Here is a 25,496-nt window from a genome sequence, read left to right as displayed (position 1 = left end):
CACTCGAGTAACAGATCCAGGAGTAATCGAATTACCCCTACTAGTACGTCCACAATAAGATGGTGTGTACTAGTTCTGTTAGTAAATTTAGGTCTAGTAAAGCGAATGGTGACTTTACATGCCCGGGGAGACAGTAGTTGGTCCCCGGGTATGGAGTCTATGGTGGGGGTCCGCTAGGACGCCCCAGTGCTACGGCACGTAGGGTGCGGTGTAACACACATAGCAAAACACATGAGACCCTATGGAGTAAAAGACCCCATAGCCCATAGAACACATTGACATTTGAAGGAATTACACACATACATGTCCAAGAGTGGGAGAAAAAGAGTCTCACTCTTGGCAGGATGGAAAAAAAAACTCCAGAAATCCAGCAAAGCTGCTGGGGGACTCACTAGGTTAGGAAATTCAGCCTAAAAAGAGAATTCTCCCTAACACTCAGTGGTGCACTTCACTCTTGCAGCATCAAAGTAAGGAGGGGCCCATTGGTTCACTACTGGTTGTGGCTATCACTGTGTGAAAAACACTGTACACTGATGTATTGCTGACGGACACAAAACTCGACAAAGAGCAACAAATGACGCATTATGTATGCCCCACCCCAAACCGCATATAGATGGTGGGGTAACTGATGAAGGGGTGAGAGGGGTATGCGAGGAATGACCACTCGAGTAAGTGCATGGGGGAGGGTAAATAGAGGAACACAAAAAGACCTCAAAACTGTAAAACAGGTTTGAAACAAAAGACATTGATGGTTTCTCACATAGCCAACAATATTGGATGATAATTCTAATGTTCAACAGAGTATTCTACTGTTCACCCAGAGTATGCTAGTATTCACCGAGAGTATTCTACTGTTCACCCAGAGAGTATGCTACTGTTGCCCCAGATTATTCATCTGTGCACCCAGAGTATTCTACTGTTCACCCAGAGTATGCAACTGTTCAGCCAGCACTGATTGAAACAGAGTTCACACACCACTCGTATTGTAGATCTCTGATCGTACCAGAGAGGTTGTGAGTGTAACAAATGCAGATCACTGGTTGTGAGTCTTACTGTGATCCCAGCACTGGTTGGGAATTGTTTAGACCCTAAACTCTTTTACAGACCACCACTAGCCTGTGTAGCACTGGGCGTACCACTCCAGTAATTCTGTGTGCGTTTGTATTCCCGGTGCCTGTGTGTTTCACTATTCATACTCCAGCAGTTGTGTGTGTTACTATTCATACCAGCCGGGTGTATGCGTCTTTGCTTGTTTCTTATAAGCTTTGTGTCTCACTATTCATACCTAAGTGGTTGTATTTATCACTGTTTGTATGCCCCCACATTGGTTGAGTGTATCCTTTTTTTCGCATCCTCGCTGATTGTAAATATCACTTTCCTTATTCCAGATTCCCATGATTGTGTTATGGTCCCCGTATCCTGCTCCTGTGTATCACTATTTGACACACAGTAGCTCTGTGTTTTGCTATACCACAATGATTGTGCTTATCACCGCTCTACCAAAACTGGTTGTGGTTGTGTCTCATTATTGTCACCCAACTAGTTGTGTGAGTGTACCACTATATATACCTCACTGGTTGTGCATCCTGACTCACCCAGCACCTGTGTGCAATACCGAGAGTACCCCACCATTCGTGGTATCACTGTTCCCACTCCACTAGCTGAGTGTGCCATTGTTTGCATCCCCACTGGTTGTATCACCTTCCTCACGTACATCGTGTGTACTGCCATTTGTACTACATTGATTGTTTTTAAAACTATGCTCACACAACTAGTTGTGCATACTACCATTTTCACATAGGTGATCACGCGTATCACTGTTCTTTACCTAGTTGTGTGCACCGCTGCATGTACCTCCAGGTTCTGTGCTTCACTGTTGTCTCACAACTAGTGTGTCCCACTGTGGGTGGTGTCACAAAGGTGTATCACAGGCCAGGTCCCATATAACAAGTTATGTGTATCACTGTGTGCCCTCCAATGGTTGTGTGCCTCACTGTTCTCATACATCTAGCAGCCTTTACCCACTTCTTCAACCCACAGGTTGAGATTATCAGTGTTCTCATTTCACTTGGCTGTATCTCCGTGTGTACACCCCTGTGTTTGTGTTTCACTGTTGTCACAGTATGTGTATGTATCGCTGATGTACCATGCCTGTTGGTTATGTCTCTCATCATGCAGACACAAACAGTTGCGTTAAATGCCGTATGTAACCCACTGGTTGTGTATCGCTGCTCTGACACAACCGGCTCTGTCCACACCCGCTTTTCCCCCACAGGCTGGATGTTTCTCTATTCAATCACCGATAATTGTGAGTAGAATTGGAGCCCACAATTCATAGCTCTGCGTTATTTTTTTACTTAACCATGGTGAACACTGCAGCCAGGGCCCGAATCCTCGGTTGGTAATGGCATTACCACTTAGAGACCCTCATCCTCTTTCCTCTTCTGGGGAATTTTGGGGGCGAAGGGGGGGGCGTACCAGGCTCTGACTGGCCTAGGTCAATAGAGAAATGACTGACGCGTAGGCTGAACATGCTAGTGTAGGCCACTTTTCTGGACAAAATATGACCGTTGGGTGAGTTACCTGACTTTGCACCAACTAGTTTTGACCAGTGTTACTGAACCAACAATGTTATTTCAACTACACAATTTGCAAAATATATATATATATTTAAATTACTATTGTGATTTGGTTTACATAAAAAAAAACTCTACACATTCTCTTAATGTCACTTATGATATTCATAATATAATCATACATATACGAATAAAAAAGTATCAAAACACAGATATGAGTAACCATGTCTGAATCAGTTATAAATACAATGAATCTCAAAGAACTATCCACCGTAAACATTGTCATATACTTTTTCATCTCAATATACATGTGTTAATATGCACAAGGCCTAATTAATGCAAGGGATATCTGATTTCCCGCCAAAAGGCGTCGCCAGAACATTTCATTATCCTATTGACCATCAAAGTAAAAAACAGAACTTTCAAACCATAGGCGCCTGAGCAAATAAGTCGCGCCGCACTCTAACAGAAGGTGCTGCCAACTTTCTTCATTATCAATAGAGGTGCAATACATTTTATAAGCAAAACAACCCTCTCTTTTGGGTACTTCTGAACAGCCTCTGTGGGAGACTTTTTGAATAGTGCGCGAGGCAATTCTATGCCTCATGCCGACCCTGGGGCGCACTTTGCTGCGTTGCAGCAGCTGCGCGTCCTGTGTTGCGGTGTGGGCGTCCGCTGTTCAGTTCCAAGCCGAATGAAAGTCACGGTGTCCCCTCCGAGCCCCCACACAGATATTCCATCTTTCGCAGCACGAGGCGGATCTCCTTTTAAGCCGGCCTCAATGACAAGTCCCCACTGCCTGCAGCAACACTGATATCGCGGCGATAACACCAGATCGCTCAAATATTTGATATCCGGAGGGACGGACTTGTTAGAACAAGAACAATTAATGCACGATTGAGCCTTGTACAAACACGCAGAGGAGCCCGAATGCAAATGCCTCATTTCAATCTGAAAGCAGATGGAACGGAGGGTGGAAAGCAAGGGGTCTGTCTCCTGGGGTCACGAATCCTGTGTGCACAGCGTGATGGGGGATGCGGGACCTGACAACGCAACTGAACCACAGCTACCTACAATTGTTAATGAAATCAAACTAATGTTTGGTCATATTGTTAACTCTAATATGTAGAGCTGGTATCCGAACTGCATCGCTGATTAAACCAGTAGCCATTTTATCTCCCATATTGCTTCTAGGCGCTTCGATGTATTAACGCACAATAGTGTCAAAGCTAGTTTATATGTTTTTCAATCCCAGCCTATCAGGCAAATATTGCTTGTAGCGTAGGGAAGTCACGTGTAACCAACCGCCATGTTGAAGATGACGTGAGGCTGATGCAGCGCTGTTGCTTGGAGAGGCACTAGACATTTTCCTCTATGACATCACACTTTAAAAAACAAATGGAATCCCTTTCTAAAACCGTGTCCACCTGTTAAAAGGAGAACCCGGGGCAATGTAGTAGATTAAGACTTGTTTATTTAAGTCTAGTTCAAGCGACAGTAGGCACCACCTGAGAAGGCAGGACCCAACTGAAGATTTCAGAACTCCATAAAGAACTCCACAAATAATAACACTCTAAGAATACACATACCTTCAATGGAACACTGAAATGAACACATGAACAGAACATTGTGATTGGTCTGGATCCACACTCAGAACTATGTTACATTGTTAATCATTGTTCAATGCATGCCTACCTAAGTAACACATAGATAAGTAGACTCAACACATCTTCCCCCTTTCAATAACACCGAGTTACTCTAGTACATAATCTCGCAACCAAAGAGGTTTACCTCTCCTTCTTTCTGTATTGATATTAACGTCTGTGTCTTGTTGAACACTCTTACTAACTCCTCCAGATTCATACACCAACTCATTGTCATTGCCATTGTCATTTCCATCACCATTTTCTCCATCCTCTACTGCTTGACCATTGTTATTACATTTCACCAATTTGGACATGGACCAACATTCCCCACCTTCCATTATGACCACATTCCCTCTTACTACCGCTATTTTCTTAGGCCCAATAAATTTGCTCTCGATACATTTAGGGGACAACCTGGGGTTTTTTACATACACAAGTTCACCTTCTCTCCATACCAAACTCTTGGATTTCTTTTCTGTGTCAAACCTTTCCTTGTATGCATTTTGGGCCACTTTAATGAGTGTCACAATTTTATTCCTATCAATATTCACACTCTTGGCCAAGTCAAGCCACCCTGGACAGAGGTTAGTGCCCGGCTGCCTGCCCTTGAGAGACATAAAAGGTGAGACTTTGGTAACAGCGTGGGGCGTCGTGCAGTAGTTCCAAACCATCTCCCTCAACACTTTCTGCCACTCCAAACCTGCCGCCATTGCTAACTGCAAGCCTCCCTTTACAAATCTGTTTGCCCTCTCTACCAGCCCATTAGCCCTGGGTTGATAGAGTGCCGTTCTGTAATGCCTTATACCAAACTTTTTGAAAAACTCCACCATCTTGTCAGAACAAAATTGAACACCATTATCTGAAATTAATTGGTGGGGAAGACTTCCCTGTAAAATGTTTCAACAAAAAATGATATCATTTGGGCCGTGGTTGCCTCACCAATAGCCTTCCACTCTATCCACTTTGAGTGGTAATCTACTAACACTATTAAGTACTTGAGATTCTCCACCAAATTCTGTAGTGGGCCCATCAGGTCCACAGCCACCTTTTTCCAGGGTTCACCCGGAACACTAACAGGTCTAATGGGTGCTTCCCTAACCACCTTACTTTTATCACTCCTCTCGCACTCTCTGCAGTTCTTCACACATCTCTCTACTTCACTGTCAACTGCCGGCCACCAATAGAACTCCCTGATGTATCTCTTGGTTCCTCCCATCCCTAAATGGCCTTTGTGAGCTATACTCACCAGCTTGGATCTAACATTGCTGGGTGGGATCACTTTGGTACCCTTCCTAGATTTAGACCGTCTTCTGATAAACTCAGCTCATCCTTTATGCAATAGAAGCAGTCAAATTGTTTTTCTACAATGTCGTTGTGAGGCCACCCTGTCCTGGTCCACACCTTGACTTGATTCAATATAAGATCCTCACTATCAGCAATCTCCCATTCATCTCTACTTATGGCATTGTATTCAACCTCAGAAATACTCAAACCCTGCTCTAAGGATGCTTCTTCTGTATCTTTGCCCTCCACCGGTAACCTAGACAGAGAGTCTGCTACTACATTGTCTCTACCAGCTATGTACGCTATCTTGAAATCATAGGCTAGGAGTTCAATCATCCATCTAGAAATTCTGGGTGATCCTTTGGCCCACTCTACACTACCTAGTAGTTGGACTAAAGGTTTGTGGTCAGTTTTTACCGTAAAAGTTTGACCCCATAGATAGAATTTGAAATGTGCTACAGCCCAAGAGACTGCCAGTGCCTCCCTCTCAATCACAGAGTAGTTTTCTTCCGCTCCCTTCAATGGCCTTGAGGCAAAAGCAATTATATGTTCGGTCTTACCAGAGTCCACCTGAGACAAAGCTGCACCTAGACCCATATTGCTTGCATCAACCGATAAAACAGTTTTCCTTCCCGACACAAACCCTCCCAAAGAGGGTGTTTGCACTATGCACTCTTTTATTTTCCTAAAAGCTTCATGGCAGTCACCCGACCACACAAACGTCACATTCTTTTTCAACAACTCTCTTAACGGAGTGGAGATGGTGGCAAAACCATTTACAAACTTGTGGTAGTACTCCACCAGCCACATGAAAGAACGTAACTGATCTTTGTCTCGTGGCTGGGGAGCACTGCTGATGCTATCAATAAGAGACTTTTTCGGAGAAATACCATCACCAGAAATTCTATGACCTAAGTAGTCTACTTCTCTAACAGCAATCTTGCATGTTTTTCTTTGCACAGTCAAACCAGATTCTTTAAGTCTGACTAGGACAGCCCTCAAAATCTCATTATGTTCCTCTTCATTTTCAGCGAACACTAGTATGTCATCCTGAAACACTGTTACTTTCCTTAGCCCTCTAAGCACTTCCTCCATCACGCTTTGGAAAACAGAAGCAGCGGAAGCTAATACAAAAGGCATGCGATTGTATTTGAACACTCCCTCAGGAGTGATGAAAGCTGTAAGATGCTGACAACCCTTGGACAACGGAACTTGATGATATGCTGCTGACAAGTCAATGATGGAAAATATCTTCGGTTCCCCCAGGGTGGAAAGAGTCTCCAATATGTTGGGAAGAGGATGTCTCTCTACAACATTGTTCCGATTGAAGCTGCGTAAGTCCACACATAGTCTCAGATTTCCATTTGCTTTGGCTACTAGTACAACCAGCGATAACCATTCGGTTGCTGTTATTGGCTCGATTACTCCTTTGTCCACCAAGTCATTTAATTCTACACGAAGCTTACTTCTCATCTTCAATGGCACTTGCCTAACCTTGTGTATCAACGGTTGCGCACCATTTTTTAGTTTGATATGGTGTTCGAAATCTCTAAGTTTCCCTAATTTCTCAGAAAACACTTCAGGAAACTCTTTAGTCCAGACGTCATCTTCCACTTCAGCAATAGATATTGGTTGGGGGGCATTTGCCTGTATTCTTACACCCAAGTTCTTTTGTTCTTCCCATCCTAATAAAGAGGCTCCCTTGTTTGCTACCAGAATGTTGGCCTGGCATTCCTTTCCTTTGTAACTGACAGATGCGGAAAATTCCCCCAAGATTTCTATCGTAGATTCTCCATATCCACAGGCTCTAACATCAGTGGGTTTAATTGCCCCTTCACCCTTCTTCAATATGTTCACCAAGGTATCCCTTGAGATTATGGTCCAAGGAGAACAAGTGTCGACTTTCATGACTAAACGGTGCCCATCAATCAGAAAGGTGTCTGCCAGACCCTTAGCCTCGCTTGAAGTAGCTGAAATTTCAAAAACAAACTTGGCACTTGGTTCCTGGGTGGCTGATACTTCTTGAATGTTGTAATTTCTCCTGACCGATTCTTCAATGCTGGCCCTGTTCTCTACTCTGGGTTCGAGGAAATTTATGGAAGTAGCTCTACATACATTTGCAAAGTGTCCTCTATTCTTGCACTTAAAGCATTCGGCAAATTTGGCAGGGCACGACGGAGAGTTTGCACCATGTCTGGGGTTACCACATCTGGTACATGCATTTTCCGCAGTCCAATTACCTTTCTGTCCACTGGGAATGTTTGACCTTTTCTTCTGGTCTATTGCACAGACCGACATGGTGGTCGGACATTGTTTGTCACCCTTGAGCTCCTTGACATATAATGACGTCTGTTGGATGCTCCTGGCTAACTCGAGTGCCTCATCCAGTTTCATATCTTTGGCCAGTAGCTTCTCTTGGATTCTGGCGTTATTGGTGCACCTGAGTAACTGATCCCTGATTAGAGAATCAGTCAGATGCTCAAATTCACATGAGTAACTTAATGACCTCAAGCAAGTGACATATGATTCAACTGACTCTGATTGTTCTTGTACTCGCTGGAAGAATTTATGTCTTTCAAAGCTGACATTTTTTCTGGGCTCAAAATGGTCCTGTAGTTTTTTGAGGGCCAATGCATATTCATCAGCATCACCAGCCTCCAACATATGGTCTCCAGTCAGCCCATCAAAGATCCTGCGTCCTTCTATGCCCAAATTGTGAACCAAAAGAGCTTTTTTGCGAGCTGAAGAAAATCTGTCTCCGCCCATTGCCACCAGGTAATTTTCAAATGTGTCCTTCCACTTGTCCCACCTGAGGGGGGGGCGGCCGGGTTCATTGAGGAACGAAATGGGTGGGAGAATTAATGCTGCCATGATGAAGAAAGAATGGCCAGCTATGTGTGTGTAGAAAGTGGCTGTGGTGGCTGTGGTGGATGTGAGGCGGCAGGTCTTCTAACTCTGTGATGCAAAAACACAATTGTCAAATTTGTTCACTGTAGGAACAATTGCCTTTGATGTACAGGCTCCTAAGTTCCACTTTTCCTTTTTTGTAAATATACATTTCTGGAACAAAGTGTCTTCTTTGTTGCTAATTCGGTGTTCCCTTTTTTTTTTCTTCTCTCTCCCAGCCGTGGGAGTCCTGCTGGCAGTCAGCTGACGTCACAATGGAGACCGGGGCTCCTGAAGATAAAGCCGAGTCGTTGCTGGGCAACTGGCGTCACAATGGAGACCGGGGTTCGAGTTGACACGCCCTCCACAGCGTGTGCTGCATTGCGTGTGTCTGCGCGCGCCAGAGCCAGCTGAGGGCCGCGTGCGCTGGCACGCAGGTGGTGAGGGGCGGAGCTTGTGCTCTGACAGCTGTGCGTGGCTCCCTCGTGGCTCGCGGGGGCCTGCTCTGCTGCAGCAGTACTCGCGCAGCTCCTCCGCAGCTAGCGCAGCTCCCCTGCAGCTCTCCTTTCTCCCCCGATAACGCCGACTTGCCTGATTAGATTTCCTCTTCCTTCAATGTTTCTTCTCCGCCTTGTAGCGAACGCAGGCAGTGAAGAGCGGGGCCTGCGCTCTGGCAGCTGTGCGCGGCTCCCTCGCAGCTCTCCTTTCTCCAAATAAACGTCGACTTGGCTGACTAGCCTGCCTCCTCCTTCCTTTCTTCGCCGCCTTCGATCTGCCTCGCCTGCTGTCGCTGGTGCGGCGGAAAAGGCACAACGCCGGCAACTCGGCAAAATCAACAGAAAGCCAGCAGCTGGGGCCGGCGTCAGGGGTCCGTGAAACAAATCCTCGTCGCCAATGTTAAAAGGAGAACTCGGGGCAATGTAGTAGATTAAGACTTGTTTATTTAAGTCTAGTTCAAGCGACAGTAGGCACCACCTGAGAAGGCAGGACCCAACTGAAGATTTCAGAACTCCATAAAGAACTCCACAAATAATAACACTCTAAGAATACACATACCTTCAATGGAACACTGAAATGAACACATGAACAGAACATTGTGATTGGTCTGGATCCACACTCAGAACTATGTTACATTGTTAATCATTGTTCAATGCATGCCTACCTAAGTAACACATAGATAAGTAGACTCAACACCACCCTATAACGTTGTCAAGCCATGCTTCTCCGGACCCATCTGCATTAGATCATGAAATTCCACATTCACTTAACCCCTCACCCCATTTAGGTCCAAGTTTCTTTGATCTGGGAATAAGGAAATGGGGGTCAAACCCGATTTTTCCATATTGTAACAGCGATTTGATTCCGATCTTTTATAGCCTTAATTTAGTTTTGGTATTTTTTGTAGTGTTGTTTTCATTTCATTCTATTCTAATGGTAGACACTTCAAATTGAGGTGTGGCATATTTCAATTTGATTTGAGCCAATTGGTCCATATGGTTTGAAACAAATAAAAGAAGAACCGAGTTGGATCAAACATTTACGGGGCCATTCAAACTTTCTGACAAATTTGCTCCAAAGGAAATCTCTGATTCATGCTGATTAGAAATACATTTTAATCATTCAAACACTCATTTGGTGTAAACAGTTTATCACATCATATATTAATATAGTTCCTAAAGTAGAATTCCTACCACTTCAATATTAGATGCTACTATTACCCAATCTAATGATACTCATTGAATCCACCTGTGGTGGGTATAGGGATGAGCTGGTACTACTGTCTACTCCCATGTCTGAGGCTATGACTTAATTCACTGAGTTATTATTCTGACCCTACATGCTTAAGGCTCGCCTAGCACTAGTTTGTAAATTAGCCAGCACGCACCACTTCTCAAAAGCCCTTTATATGAATTCCTGGCACAGCTTCGGGGTTCAAGCACAGCCACATGCCTGTGTTAGCTAGGAACACGGTGTGGCCTTTTCTGTGTTTAGGTAAAACAGCCCCAGGGATGAGATGATGGAGGTCCCTGCAAGACAAAGCATTCCCATAACTATATTTAACATTTCCGTAGGTGACTTAGAAACATGAGTTCCTGTGCTAAGTGAAACCATGGCACTATCATCCAGGGAGACCCTTGGGGATCCAAAAATAGTGAGATGTTTGGACCAAGTAGAGAGAGTGAAGTGTTGCATGTTCTATTCCTGCGTTAATCAATTCCAATTTAAGAACATTGTTCACATTGTTCTAAATTGGCATTCCCATAAGGTAGAAGGGGCATTTAGTTTCCCTGTGGCCACGTAGGCAGATTTCAACCTGAAGACGGCTACGTTGTGAAAATGAGTGTGCCTAAAGACAGCCCTGCACTGTTTGTCCTGTTAACACAAAGCCTGCTTTTGATCTACATGAGGCACGTTCTCCCAGTGACCTCCAGCGGCAGCAATCATTTATGGATTGTAGGTTGTCATTTGTCCCGAGAATCTGCAAAGGATTGTGTCCTTTTGATGGCCCCTAGTGTTATCACACTACTTTACTTTATGTTGCATGATGCTTAGGGTTATGGGGTGTGTCCTTTTATTTTGAGCTGCACAAGCAGGGTATCTCCATCGGCATTTTGTTTCTCCGTGATATGCCAGGCTTGTCAGTGTGGTATACTATGTTTGTTGGGGCGGGGGTTGGTGAACTCAGAGCATACTTGCAGTTAAAATCTGGGAGCTTACTGGGAATGTCAGACTGAGATCTTACTCGGAATAGGAGAATGGAAGCCTACTGTGATTATTATTATTAGTAGTAGTAGTATTATTAGTGTTATTATATTTATTGAGCGTGGACATAGCTTCAATAGCAACACAGTGCTTTACAGTCATAAACAACAATTCAGATACAAAACATAGTGCTCTACAGAGGTATACAACAGTACATATGCATAACAGAGCGCTTTTCAGAGGTAACAACAGAACAGATATACATTGGGGGATAGGATACAAATGGGTACAGTGGAGGAGTACAGTTGAACATGGTGGTGGGGAGGAGAGGGACAGATGGCATCTAGTGAGTCAGGTGGCACAGGGGGTGACGTGATGGCCTTGGTGTTGAGGAGTAGAAACTCCTTGAAGAGTTGTGTCTTGAGTTATTTTCTGAATTGTAGGATCCTGGGGGAAAGTCTGATGCTGAAGGGGAGGAGGTTGCATAGTCTTGAGGTGTAGGCAGAGAAAGCTTGTTTTCTGGTCCTATTTATTTGCAATGGTAGATTTCGAGTCTACACATGTCCTGGCTTCTGTTGGTGCACTGCCCGCAGGAGATGCCAAGTTTCTCAGCAAGGTAGCTGGGAGACTTGAGGATGACTGCCCTTTAATTGATGCAGCAGGACTTGAAGTTGATTTGTGCATGCAGTGGGACCGAATTAAGGTCGATGAGGACCAGGGTGATGTGGTTGTATCTGTGTAAACCATTGATGAGGTATGCAGCCGCGTGTAGGACACTTCTCAGGGGCACAAGGGAGGAGGATGGGAGGCCTTCACAGAGGGCATTGCCCCCATCCAGGTGTGATAGGACCAGTGCTTGACATGTGGATCTAAACCTGTCCGGAGGGAGGAAGGGTTTGACTTTCTGCAGGATGGAGAGCTGATACCAAGTTGTCTGAGTTATTTTAGCTATGTGTGTCTTGAAGGAGAGGTGTTTGTTGATGTGGAACAGGAGGTACTTGGCGCAGGAGGTAAGCTTGGGCGTGAAGCCCTCAGGGTACATGGTTGATAGCCAGGTCTGTATGGCTCTGTGTTCAATGTTATTGGTGAGAAGTAGGATTTTGGTCTTGGAGGGGTTGAGCTTCAAGCATGCACTGGATATCCATGAATGCTTCCATGAATGCATCAGAGAAAGGCAGGTTTTTAGCCTGTAGATCTTGAGGTATAACTGTTTGTTTCAGTGTATTGATGGATGTGGATGTTGTGTGTGGCTAGGACGGCTCCCAGTGGCTCAATGCACAGATTGAAGTTCACTGGGGAAGGATGGCACCCTGTGGGACTCCACAGGTGACGGGTAGCATTGGTGATCTAGAAGAGACCATCTGAACAAACTGCTGGCGGTTGGCAAGGTAGGACTTGAACTAGTCTAGGCCAAGGTTGCTCAAAGTTGAAACATATTTGGAGAAGATATTAGGCTTACCCAGAATGTCAAAATGGGATATTATTGGAAATGACAAGCTTACTAGGAATGACAAAATCTAAAGTTTCTCAGAACATCAAGGGAATGCAAACATGGGAGCTTACTGGGAATGTCAGGCTTACGGAGAATGTAAAAACTGGAAGTTTATTGAAATAAAGCACTGGGAATTTACTGGAAATGTAAAAGTGACAGTTTCAGGCAAATCAACTGCAAATGCAGGCCTACTGTAAAGGACAAAAGGGGAACATATTGGGAATGTCATGGTTACTAGAAATGTCAAGCTACCAGAGTATTACGACTGTCAAACTCTGAGTTTTTAATGAACACTATAAAGTTCAAACCAGGAGCTTACATGGACACTCAAGCTTACTTGTAATGACTAACCAGGAGCTTAACTATAATGTAAAACTGGGAGCGGATTGGGGATGTCAATTTACTGTGAAAATCAATCTTGGATTTCACTGGGAATGACCAACTGTGAACTTACTGCGAATGTCAAACTGGGTGTTCACAGGAATTTCAAATTGGCGATTAGTGTGAATGTCAAGATTACTGGAAAAGTCAGACTGGATGTTTACTAGGATCACATAGCTTACTGACACGTACTTGGAATTTCAAGATTAATGGAAGCTCACTGGAAATGTAATGCTTTTGAGGAATTTCAAACTATGAATTTATTGGTGGTGTCTGGCATTGTCAGGCTTACTTGAATTTTAAACTGGGACTGGGAGATGATCAGGAATTGCAAATTGTGAATTTACCACGAATGTCTAACTACACACTTACATGTAATGTAAAACTGGCAGCCTAATGGGAACGATGCTGGAAATAAAAAAAATAGGAGTTTACAGGAAAGCCAAAAGCCTGGCAAACATGGGGTAGGAAACAAGAACAGAAATTGGACATCAAGTAGAAAATGTGAGACATGTGGGCATGGTGTATATTAACAATGATGTTACTGGTGGATGTATTTAAAATCTCCTGTGATGTGCCAGCTGGGCATAATGGAAAGTAGTCTTGATCTAAATAAGCATAATGTAATTTCATCACAAATGTCATTGATGACACCACTGATAATAATAATTAGCATTTATATAGCGCTACAAACCCTTAAGTATTTGAGTGCTGCTTATTATCGCCCACAGTGTGTGGTGCTTATTTATCAACCTCAGAAGAATTAACCCCTTATCTGCCATGGGTGTCCCCCCAGTGCCAAGGCCCTTTTTGTTGATTTCAGTATGTCGCTATTCATTGCCTTGTAATGTTTTTGTTACATAAGATATCTTGGCCAAATGTGGCCCCTTTTATTCCTATATGTAGGTGGTCATAACACCACCAAGGAATCCTAGTTTGCTGTAGGGGGTGAGAGAAAATAACCAAAAAGGGATAACATTTGTTTTTTTTTCAGAAAATGCCAGTAAAATGATAAACAAAGAAGCCTGTGGTTTCTTCCTTGTAAGTACTAGGAACAAATGGTTTGCTGTGCTGAATTCCCCATTGTCTAGGCTATCAAGAACAGGTTGAGTGGAACCAAAAAAAAAAAGAATTGTTTTGGTTATCAACCATTTTGTAAGAGGTAGGCGATTTTGGCCTTTTTTTCCAATTGGACATGTCTGGACAGAATGGAAGAAAAGGGTAGGAAAGCTGAATGGGAGGACAGAAAGGAATACCTTTCTGAAAAGTAGACAAAATTCCAAGTTTAGGAAGGGGTGATTTGCGCAGGTCAGTCAGCAACTCATTAGGGAAAAATGTCCACAGTTTGGGGAAAATGACCGAAAAGAATGGTATGTGGTGGACATGTCTGACCCGGTAAGGAAATGGCTTCTGTGAATTTTGAGAAAAACAATGGTCCACTACATTCCTCTGACTTTTCCAGTTTGGAAACCACACATTTCTGGTAATGTTTCACAAAATGAGCAGTACCACAATACCAAAAACAGACCCTTGGTACACAGGAGTGTTATGCTTACAGACTAAACGGATGTACTTAGCATGTGTACATAAGGAAAACAAATGTGGTGAGGAAGGGCAAGCATACATTTTTTGAAACAGCCAGGCAGACCTTTTGAAGGGTAGGTGACTTGTGCAGGTTACAAAAGTCTATAATGCCTAAAGCAGCAACTAAATGTAGATCACATTTGGGAAATTAAAGGATTGTGTTAAAAAGGGCAGAAGCAAATGGGTCGAAACGTTAAGAAAGCCACACAAGCAGAGCAAATGTCATACATTCCCGCATTTCCACAGGTGCCTGATGAAAACGGTACCTCACATGTGTGGGTACACCTACCTGGGCGCAAAGGGAAAAGGCTATAACACGGGTAACCCCAAGTCTTTCGGCAGAGCAGATTTTCAGGAATTTTGCTCATGTGGACAACCTACAAATTTGGGCCTAGGGTGTCGAAGCCACCCAGGAAAACAGGGATCCTCGTTCATTTCTGAATAGAGGACACCTATGGAAATCCACAGAGGTCTGACTTGCCCGAATCAGCCAGAAATGTATTTCCCACAACCTCTGCCAAAGTCTGAAACGTGGCAAAAAAAACAGACTTTCCACACATTTCACTCTGTTAACCCATCAAAATACGCTGCCAACAAAACACAGCCTACCTTCCCGCATTCCCACGCGAGTCCTGATGAAAATGGTACCTCACGTGTGTGGATGCACCTACCTGGGCTCAAAGGGAAAAGGCTAAAACATGGGTAACCCCAAGTCTTTCGGCAGAGCAGATTTTCAGAAATTTTGCTAATGTGGACAACCTACAGATTTGTACCTAGGGTGTCGAAGCCACCTAAGAAAACAAGGAACCCCATGCATTTCTAAAAAGAGGACACCCGTGGGAATCCACAGAGCTCTGACATGCGCGAATATGCCCAAAATGTATTACCCACAACCCCTGGCAAAGTCTGAAATGTGGTGAAAAACCCACAATTTTTGCACATTTCACTCTGCTCACCCACTGAAACACACTGGCAACAACACATGGCCTACCTTCCACATTCCCACAGGTGTCCCAACAAAAACGGTAACTCACATGTGTGGGTGCACCTACCTAAGCGCAAAGGGAAAAAGCTAAAACACGGGTAACCCCAAGTCTTTCGGCAGAGCAGATTTTCAGGAGTTTTGCTAATGTGGACAACCTACAAATTTGGGCCTATGGTGTTGAAGCCACCAAGGAAAACAGGTAACCCCATGCATATCTGAAAAGAGGACACCCGTGGGAATCCACAGAGGTCTGACATGCACGAATCAGCCCAAAATGTATTATCCACAACTCCTGGCAAAGTCCGAAATGTGGTGAAAAAAAACACTATTTTTGCAGATTTCACTGTGCTCACCCACCAAAAAATACTGGCAAAAACACATGGCCTACCTTCCCGCGACCCCACAGGTGTCCCGACGAAAACGGTACCTCATATGCGTGGGTGCATATACCTGGGCGCAAAGGGAAAAGGCTAAAACACGGGTGACCCCAATTCTGTTGGCAGAGCAAATTTTCTGGAATTAGGCTCATGTGGACAACATACAGATATGGGCCTCGGGTGGATATTAGGAAAACTGCTATTCATCTTACAAAAGGCATCAGCTATTGCCATCCTTCTTCCTCGTGCCACCACCACCAGCTGGAGGACCTACACAATGAAAGAAGTGCAATACTGCAAAAGACAATGAAGAAGACCATGCAAATGAGGTAGAAGAAGTGCCCGCCTCTAGCACCCAGAGAAAATGATGAGTGTGGGAGTTAATTACCACTGTTGCAAATGGACCAAAGTCTAAAGCTACCAAAGTGAAATGGACTACTCATTCGCAGACAACCTGAGCAGTACTCCTATAGGACCACCTCAATGAGGCGTCACACCTAATCCAACCACCACAATGCTCTCAGAAAGGCTCTTCCTTTCTTAGGAAGTAATAGGCTGTCTTCCTCTACCTCATCTTCCTCAACCAATGCTGTAACCAAACAACCTACTTCTGTGGGACACAAAATCCAGCCAGCTACCTTGCAAGCAAACAAAAGAGGCTGTTGATCCATATCTTTCAAAAACAACAGTACTCTGTATATACTGCAACACACACCTCTGCAGGGGGGAGCTTTTGAAGCTGTAATCAAGGAGCACGAGAAACACTGCCCTCTACCTTATATTTAACACACGTGCAACAGTGGTGCAACAGTGGTGTGACACAAAATTTAGAGGCACCCCTGCAAGACATATTAAGTTGGCCCCCAAATCAGCAACACATCACGGGTCGCGCAACACTCTGGGTCTGCCTAGATTACCACACCTGTGCAATATGCACAAACGTGCTGTAGCAGGGGTATGCCGCACACTGCACTAGGAGAAAAATATACTTATCTGTTTTATTGCATTATACAGCACACTTTCTGAGAATAATTGGCTAGAAGGCCAGAGCGCTTGCTATTGGTTTGTAGAGTAAGACCATTCAAAAAATCCAATATATGCAAGTCACCACAGTGCACAGGAACACTAATGGTTTAATAAGGAACAAGTTACTTACCTGTAACTGTTGTTCTCCAGCATGGGTCCGGCATGGATTCACATGCTCATGAATATTCCCCGTCGTCAGGCTGGGAATCCTCGGTAAAGAAAGAATCAGTATCAGTTTCGTTTCTGATCTGTCTTTCTTAGCAGTAACCAATCACTGATCTCTGGGTCATACTGCCCCCAGCCAATGACTGCCCTCTCCCTAAACCCTGCCTTTGGCAGCCATCCTCAGATTTGGTAGCACGCAGAGTGGCAGTATGACCAAGTGAAGAGCCGCAGAGGGGTAGGTGGGAGGGTTCGCATGTGAATCCATGCCAGACCCATGCTGGAAAACAACAGTTACAGGTAAGTAACTTGTTCCTTCTCCAGCATGGGGTCTGGCATGGATTCACATGCTCATGAATAAAAGAATACATAGCAGTATACACATGCACAACCACGGGAGGTGGCAAAGGCTCAACATTAAGCATTACATCCAAAACTCAACATTAAGCAATTCTTACCTCCTCACCAAGCTCACCTTAGGTGAACAGGTTACGCAGCACTGCTTGGCCGACCCTGGACTCCTCCATGGAGTCCCAATCGATGCAATAGAATCTTGTGAAGGTGTGCGTCAACCTCCACGTAGCAGCCCTGCAGATGTCCAGCAGGGGCACACCAGACAGGAACGCCGTGGTAGCAGCGATTGCTCTAGTCGAATGGGCTCTCGTACTGCCGGGCAGCGGTCGGTTTGCCAACCGGTGACAGTGCATGATGCAGCCGGAGAGCCATCTGGAAATGGAAGTCTTCGAGAGAGCCTTCCCTTGATTCACAGACCCAAAGTTCACAAACAGTTGTGACGTCTTCCGAAAACTCTTCGTGCGGTCCACGTAGAACTTCAGCGCTCTAGCTACATCCAGCGAGTGCAAAGTCCTCTCGGCCGACGGGAAGAAAACTGGTAACACCAAGGGCTCGTTGAGGTGGAAGTCCGACGGCACCTTGGGCATGAATGAGGGGTGCGTCCTCAGAACCACCCTCGTGTCATGAAAAATGAAGTATGGAGGCTTGCAAGATAGGGCCTGGATCTCACCCACTCGTCGTGCGGAGGTGATGGCCACGAGGAACGCTGTCTTCCATGACAGGAACTTCAAAGGCGCCGAATGCATAGGCTCGAATGGGGCCTCCATGAGCCTGTTCAGCACCACATTAAGCTCCCACGCCGGGGCAGGAGCCTTCACCGGCGGGAATGATCGGAATAGTTCCTTCATAAATTCCTTCACCAGGCGATGAGACCACAAGGAAGCCCGTCCCGTAGTCCTGGTATATCGGGAGATGGCAGCCAGATGTATTTTGATGGAGGCCTGAGCCAGTTCAGCTTTGGCCAGCGACAGTAGGTACAGCAGTACTTGAGGGGCCGTAATCCGCAGAGGGATCTTCTGTGCACGGCACCAGACAGAGAACCTCTTCCATTTATGACCGTAACACTTGAGAGTTGAGGATGCCCTGGCCTTTCCAAGAACCTCTCTGCAATCAGCCGGTATGTCGTACCCTTCCATCTCAGCGCTGCAGGAGCCAGGCCTGCAAGTTCAGCGACTGTGGGTCGTGATGGAGAATGGTGCCTCCTTCTCTGGAGAGAAGATCCGCGTCCGCCGGCAGCTTGACTGGTGGGGACATTGACATGTCCAGAAGGTCCGGGAACTAGATCTGCCTCGGCCACGCCGGTGCGACGAGGAACATCCTGCACCTGGACTTCTCGAGCTCGTTGATGAGGCGGAGCAGCAACGGCAATGGAGGGAACGCGTGTAGAAACAGGCCGTCCCAGGAGAACGAGAAAGCATCGCCCATGCTCCTCGGCTGTGGGAACCGGCTGGCGAACCTCTGGCACTTGGAGTTCGTCGCCGTCGCGAACAGGTCGATCTGGTGTTTGCCCCATCGTTGGAAGAACCGATCCACTTGATCCTGGAGCAGTTCCCACTCGAGGCGCGAGCGCAGCTCCCTGCTGAGTGAGTCGGCGATGGTGTTTTTTATTTCTGCCAAGTGGAAGGGAACCACAAACATCCCCTGGGCAATGGCCCAGTGCCACAGATCCTGGGCCTCCTTGGATAGGGATGGGGATCTGGTGCCTCCTTGCTTCCGTATGTAGAACATCGTGGTGGTGCTGTCGGTGAAGATCCTCACCACTTTGTCCTTGAGGGACAGAAGGAAAGACTTGAGAGCCCAGAACACTGCTCGGAGCTCCAGAATGTTGATGTGGAGAGACCTCTCCTCCGGGAGCCAAAGGCCTCTTGCATGGAGATCTCCGGTGTGTGCCCCCCAACCCTCCAGAGAGGCGTCCGTCGTCACCATCTCCTGAAACGCCGGGGTCTGAAAGTCCGTGCCTGTAGTGAGGTGAGCATGGGTGCCCCACTATAGCATCGCCCGATGGAACTCCTCGTCGAGAGGGATCCTGTCCTCGAAGCAGCCCGTCGCCTGAAACCAGCGGGCGTCGAGGAACTCCTGTAGCGGACGCATCTGAAGTCTGCAAAGGGGTACAAGATAGATGCATGAGGACATCATCCCGAGAAGGGACTTGATGGACCTCACCCTGGCCATGTCCATGGCTATCAGGTGCCGCACCTTGCCCAGGATGGTCTTGGTCCTCTCCTCTGAAGGGGAGGCCAATTGCCCCACTGTATCGAGCTTCGCTCCCAGAAACAGTGCTACTTGCGATGAAACCAGGTGGGATTTGGGGTAGTTGATGGCAAACCCCAGCTCCTTGAGCAACCGGACGGTCCTCGCCGTGTGCTCGACAGCGAGTTCCCTTGTCCTTGCTCAGATTAGCCAGTCGTCCAGGTAGGGGTAGACGTGGATCCCCTGCAGGCGCAGCCGCGCCGCCACTGGTGCCAGGCGCTTGGTGAAAACCCTGGGTGCTGACTTTAATCCGAATGGTAGGGCTCTGAATTGATAGTGGCGTCCCTGAACCACGAACCTGAGGAACTTCCTGTGCCTTTTTAGAATGGGGATGTGGAAGTAAGCATCCTCCAGGTCCAACGATGATAGGAAGTCACCTTCCTCCAGCTGTCCGAGCACGTGCTGGAGGGTGACCATCCTGAATTTCTGCGCCTTGATGTATTTGTTTAACCGACGCAGGTCCAGGATGGGGCGCCAACCGCCTGTCTTCTTTCTGACGAGGAAGTACCTTGAGTACACTCCGGAGCCCTGGAGCCTCCTGGGGTGAGCTCGATGGCACCTTTCTTGAGCATCGCCCTTACCTCCAACAGCAGTTGAGGGACGTGATTCTCCCTCCTGGCCACGGGAGGAATGCGAGGGCACTTCTTTTGGAATTCCAGTGAGTGCCCGTTGGCCAGGGTGTCCAACACCCAATGGTCGGTGGAGATGGACTCCCACTCGCTGATGAACTTCGTCAGCTGGCCTCCCACCGGGTGCTTCGGTGGGGGCCCGACAACACGGCTGGGTCAGTCTTGCTTGGAGGCGGCCTTGCCGCCTTGGCCTCCTTGGCGACGACGGCGGGATCCCCCTTGCTTGCCGCAACCTCTGTAGGCCTCTTGGGAAGAGGAGCGGGCCGCCTGGCGGTAAGTGGAGGAGCCACCGCTGAATCCTTTGGAGGCACCCTGTCTGCCTCCGGAGCTCTGAAAGGGCCGTCGCTGTTGGAGCACCCCTAGGGCCCGGGCCGTCTCCGAGTTAGTCCTGATGGCTTGTAGAGACTCGTCCACCGCCATACCAAAAAGGTTGTTGCCGTCGAACAGCATGTCCATCACTCTGGTCTGGACTACAGGCTAAAGTTTGTTTGTTTGTTTGTTTGTTTATTTGATAATGCGCTCCAAGCCCTTGGGCAGCTGGGCGCAACAATACAAGTAGACTTGAAACTTAGTTACAGTGCCTGACACAGGCTATTACAAAACAGAGGTAACTTACAACAAATGATACAAGTGACACAGTACATATAGGATCAAGATGGGTAAGCGTAGAAGAATACCGTCTTAACATATGTATAGCATTATCAGCTAGATAAGGGTGAATATCGTTACATATCATTGTTGTGCAGCCATTTGAGAGCGTTACATCTAAATCTAGTGTAGGGTAATGGGCGTCTGAGGTCAGGTGGGAGTATGTTCCATGATTGTGCAGCTCTAACAGGGAAGCTAGATCCACCCGCTGTGGTAAGTTTGAATCTCGGGACTTCAAGTAAGAAGGTGTTGGCAGATCTCGTCAGTCGGTTTGAGGGTCTCCAGTTGATTCTTTCAGATAGGTAGGTGGGTGCTTGATTGTTGAGGCATTTGGATGTGAGAGAAATAGTTTTAAGGAGGATTCTGTCCTTTATCTTTAGCCAGTGGGCCTCAGTCCGGTGTTTGGAGATATGCTCTCTACGTGAGCTATTCAAAGCTGCTCTTAGGGCATTATTTTGTAATCTCTGGAGTTTGTCAATGACCGACTTATTTGCACCTGAGTATAGGCATTGCAATAGTCCAGTCTGGACATGACAAGGGCATTGGCCAAGGTGAGGCAGCTGGCACTGGACAGGAATGGCCTGGCAGCACGGATGAGTTTACAAGTGTAAGTGGTTGTAGAGGCGAGGGAGTTCACTTGCTTTTTAAGGATGAGAGCTGCGTTGAGGTAAAAACCTACAGTTTTAACCTCTCGCATACCCTTAATAGTATTATTATCGAGGTTAAATGAGGCATAGTCCGGGGTGAGTTTAGTTATGGTCTGATCCGAGGAGCAGGATTTCAGTTTTATCGTCGTTCAGGCAGAGGCCATGGGTGGCCATCCATGCCTGAATGAGGATGTATATTTTATTCACCAAAGCCAGGTCCACTTCATAGTTGCCCGAAAGGGGTATGAGGATCTGGGTGTCATCTGCATAATTTGTGTAGGTGACACCCAGTCTGTCCAACTTGTGGAACAATGGCTTGGTGAAAATGTTGTACATAGTGGGTGAGACACGGGAGCCCTGTGGGACTCCACATGTAATTTGGATGGGATCGGCACAGGTAGAGGTGGAAAAGACTCTCATGGTCCAGTTGGCTAGAAAGGATTGGACCCATGCTATAGCTTCCCCTGTCAAATTGGCAGCGAGCTTGAGGTGGTTGCATAAAACTGCATGATCCACCAAATCAAAATCTGCTGACAAGTCCAGCAGGAGTAGCAGCGCTGTTTTCCCACTATCCTTGAATTCCTCAATTTTAGTTTTAAGATCTATCAAGGCTGTTTCAGTGCCATGGAGAGGGCGGAAGCCCGATTGGCGCGAGCCTAGTAGATGGCTAGCTTCTAAGTAATCTTGAATTTGGAGATAGGCTACTCTTTCGATGATTTTTAGTAGGAAAGGTACAGTAGTGATAGGCCTATAATTAGTTGGGATGGATGGATCAAGGGTGTGTTTCTTAAGAAGGGGGAGGACCCAGGATTATTTTAGGTTAGCTGGCACTGTGTTGGATTTGAAAGAGGAGTTAATGAGCTTTGAGATAAACGGGGCTAAATCTCTGGCTGCATCCTTTATTATTTGAGCTGGGCAACTGTCGCCCTTACAGTTGGAAGGCTTCAGTGAGAGGATAACCTTTTCAGTGTCGATGATGGAGATAGGTTTGAAGCTAAAAGGGGGGATAGTATTAGGTTCAGTCACTAGGGGTGCTTGTTGATCAGTAGGAGAGAGGGCGTCCTTTTTATTAGTTATTTTAAGCTAAAGGGTGGAAATTTTATTCGATAGGGCGTTCTGTATGTTAGTGCACCATATCTTGTCCTTGGGGACCGTGTCAGTTGGTTGGATGGGGGATTCCATTTCCCAGAGGATGGCAAAAAGTTCCTTGGTATTAGATTTGGCATTAGTAATTCTGTCATTGAATACATTTTTTTTTTGTATTGATAATTTCTGTCTTGTAATATTTGGTGAATTGGGTTAAGTTAACTTTGTTGTCGTCAGTAGGCGAATTGCGCCAGATAGTTTGGAGTTTTCGTTTCTGCTTTCTAAGGTCCTTAAGTTGGAGTGTGAACCAAGCATTAAGGTGGGCTTCTTGTTTAGCTTTGCGTAGTTTGGGTGGTGCAATAGTATCTAGTGCATGAGACATAGCTTTATTAAAGGTGTCTACTAGGGTTCTGGGTCAGTATTGTTCTTCAGGCCATTGATAACAGGCAGGAGAGGGGGGTGAGTTTTTCTGTAGTAATGTCTTTTTTACTTCTGGTGGGGAGTGGTGGTATCATTTTGATAATTTTAGGGCTGAGGAGGTCAAGTGTGGCAGTGAAATTTATTAGATAGTGGTCGGTGAATGGTTGAGGGATGATGTCAGTAATGACTATGTTGCAGTTAAGTTCAGATACCCAGTCAAGGGCTCTACCTTTAACATGTGTGGGGGTGAAGACTTTTTGGGTAAGGCCGTGGTCGTTTAGGATAGCTGTTATAGAGAGGGCATTTTTATTATCTGGCTCATTGAAGCCAATGTTAAAGTCGCCCAGCAACAGCGTTTGCGAATGATTTTGGGTATGGTTGGCTATGAGGGTGGTAAGGTCATCTTCGAAGGTTCCCAAGGGACCTGGGGGCCTATAGATCAAGTGAATAGTTAGCGTGCGGTTATTAGAGAGTTGCAATTTTGCTGAGAGTACTTCGCAGGAAGCACAGGGAGGTGAGGTGGTGAGTCTGATAGGCAAAGTAGTCTTAGCGATGATGGCTAGGCCACTGCCTTTAGCATTGGGTCTATCTATGGATCTGGTAATTGTCAGGTACGGCTAGCATCAAGGAGGGTCCTGCAGCCTCGTGGAGCCAAGTTTCTGTTACGACAAGGAGGTCGATGCTGATGTTGTTTGGTATGTCAGCAATTTCAGTTGCATGGGCTACAATGGATCTGGTGTTGATAAGGGATCCAGTAAGTGATAAAGTATTCTTAGGAATAGGATAGCTTGCAGATTTATCTGTGTGCTTGTTTCGGATTGGGTGTTTCTTTTTATGAAAGTGAGTGGGATTTGGGGTCGGAGTTGAGCGTTTCGTGGCTTGAGTTTGCTTATCCAAGTGCGTCTGTATAGTTGGGGATCTAACAGCATTGTTTGCGCTATTTCTTTTGGGTTCATAAATGCAAGGTAGTCTTGCCCTAAGTCTCATGTTTCTGTCTGTGGGGGGGGCTAGTGCTGTAGGTAGCAAAGGCCATGATTGTAGTTAGGAGGGTCAGGGAGGTCAGGTTTCTACACATGGTAGTTAGAGTAGTTAAATGGTTCAGGTTACTTCCCTTACTTCGCTAGGATGTCTGGCTAGGGTGTCGCAATATAGATTGCGGGTGGCTAGTTATAGCCAGGGGTTCATCTAGTGATATGGATCATGATATTCAAGAATCACAATATGAACTAAAATGCATGACTTAGAGTAGTTAGCAACGTGCAAGGCAGGCAACCCAAGGGTCTTAAGCTACCAAGGGGTCTCGGATAGGTCACAGGGTGCAATGGTAGGCGACAAAAAGGGTCTCGCATAGGTCACAGGGTGCAATGGTAGGCGACCAAAAGGGTCTCGGATAGGTCACAGGGTGCCATGGTAGGCGACCAAAAGGGTCTCAAAAAGGTCACAGGGTACAGTTGTAGCAATGCGGCTGTCTAGGCAGTACTGGGTGAATGAGTGGGCACATTCATAGCAGAGGTACAAAAGGCAAAGCAGATACCAGGCTTGCAGAAAATGTGGGCATATCAGGCAAAGAGCAATGCAACATACATGGGGCACCAATCAGTAGTGAGGCACAGCAGGTTAGGTTATGCAAGTACACTACACTTACATCAAGTAAGCAGCAGTGCAGAGTACACAAGGCACCATTCAAAAGTGTGGCACGTCAAACAAGCATTGCACCTCGAGCATTATCAGGCAGAAGAGCAATGTAGCATACATGTGGAGCAGATCAGAATATGTGCGCAGCAGGTTTGGATAATGCAGGAGGTAGGCAGACTAACTCAAGAGTCACGTACATTAGTCTGGGGCAGGCGCAATAAGGGAGCATAGCAGGTAAAGCATAGGCAGTATGGCAGGTGTTAAACAGGGGTTCTGCAGGTGAGCACATTGGTAGCAAACTGGGGGCGAGCACTATAGACGGTAAGGAGAGCGCTGTATCTCAGAGTCAATAAAGTACATTAAAGGTGGTGAAGGTAGCGTGGATTACCTTCCATTGCAGGTGGTCAAGCACTGCTGGTTGAGTTAGCCGGAGGGGCACTAGAGGCAAGATGAATTGCAGAAGTTTTTGGGCATAAGGACGTCGCCTGGCTGCGTGGCTGCGCTCGGTCAGCTCATTCAGGGGGATGGCCTTCTCTCTGGACCTTACCTCATTGGCCGGCTCTCGCCTGCCGGTGATTGGAGGCACAATGTGTTGCCAGTCAGCACCAATCCGGAGGCAGGGTGCAGGTCAGGCAAGCATTCAGGACAAGGTCAGGCATGGGGGGACCAATACATGGCGGCCATCTTTAAATTACGGCGGCCATCTTTAAATTGCCTGACAAACG

Source organism: Ambystoma mexicanum, chromosome 11 (genome assembly GCF_040938575.1).
Source record: "Ambystoma mexicanum isolate Mex_15411 chromosome 11, UKY_AmexF1_1, whole genome shotgun sequence".
Classification (NCBI taxonomy): Eukaryota; Metazoa; Chordata; class Amphibia; order Caudata; family Ambystomatidae; genus Ambystoma; species Ambystoma mexicanum.
This window is presented reverse-complemented; position numbering follows the sequence as displayed.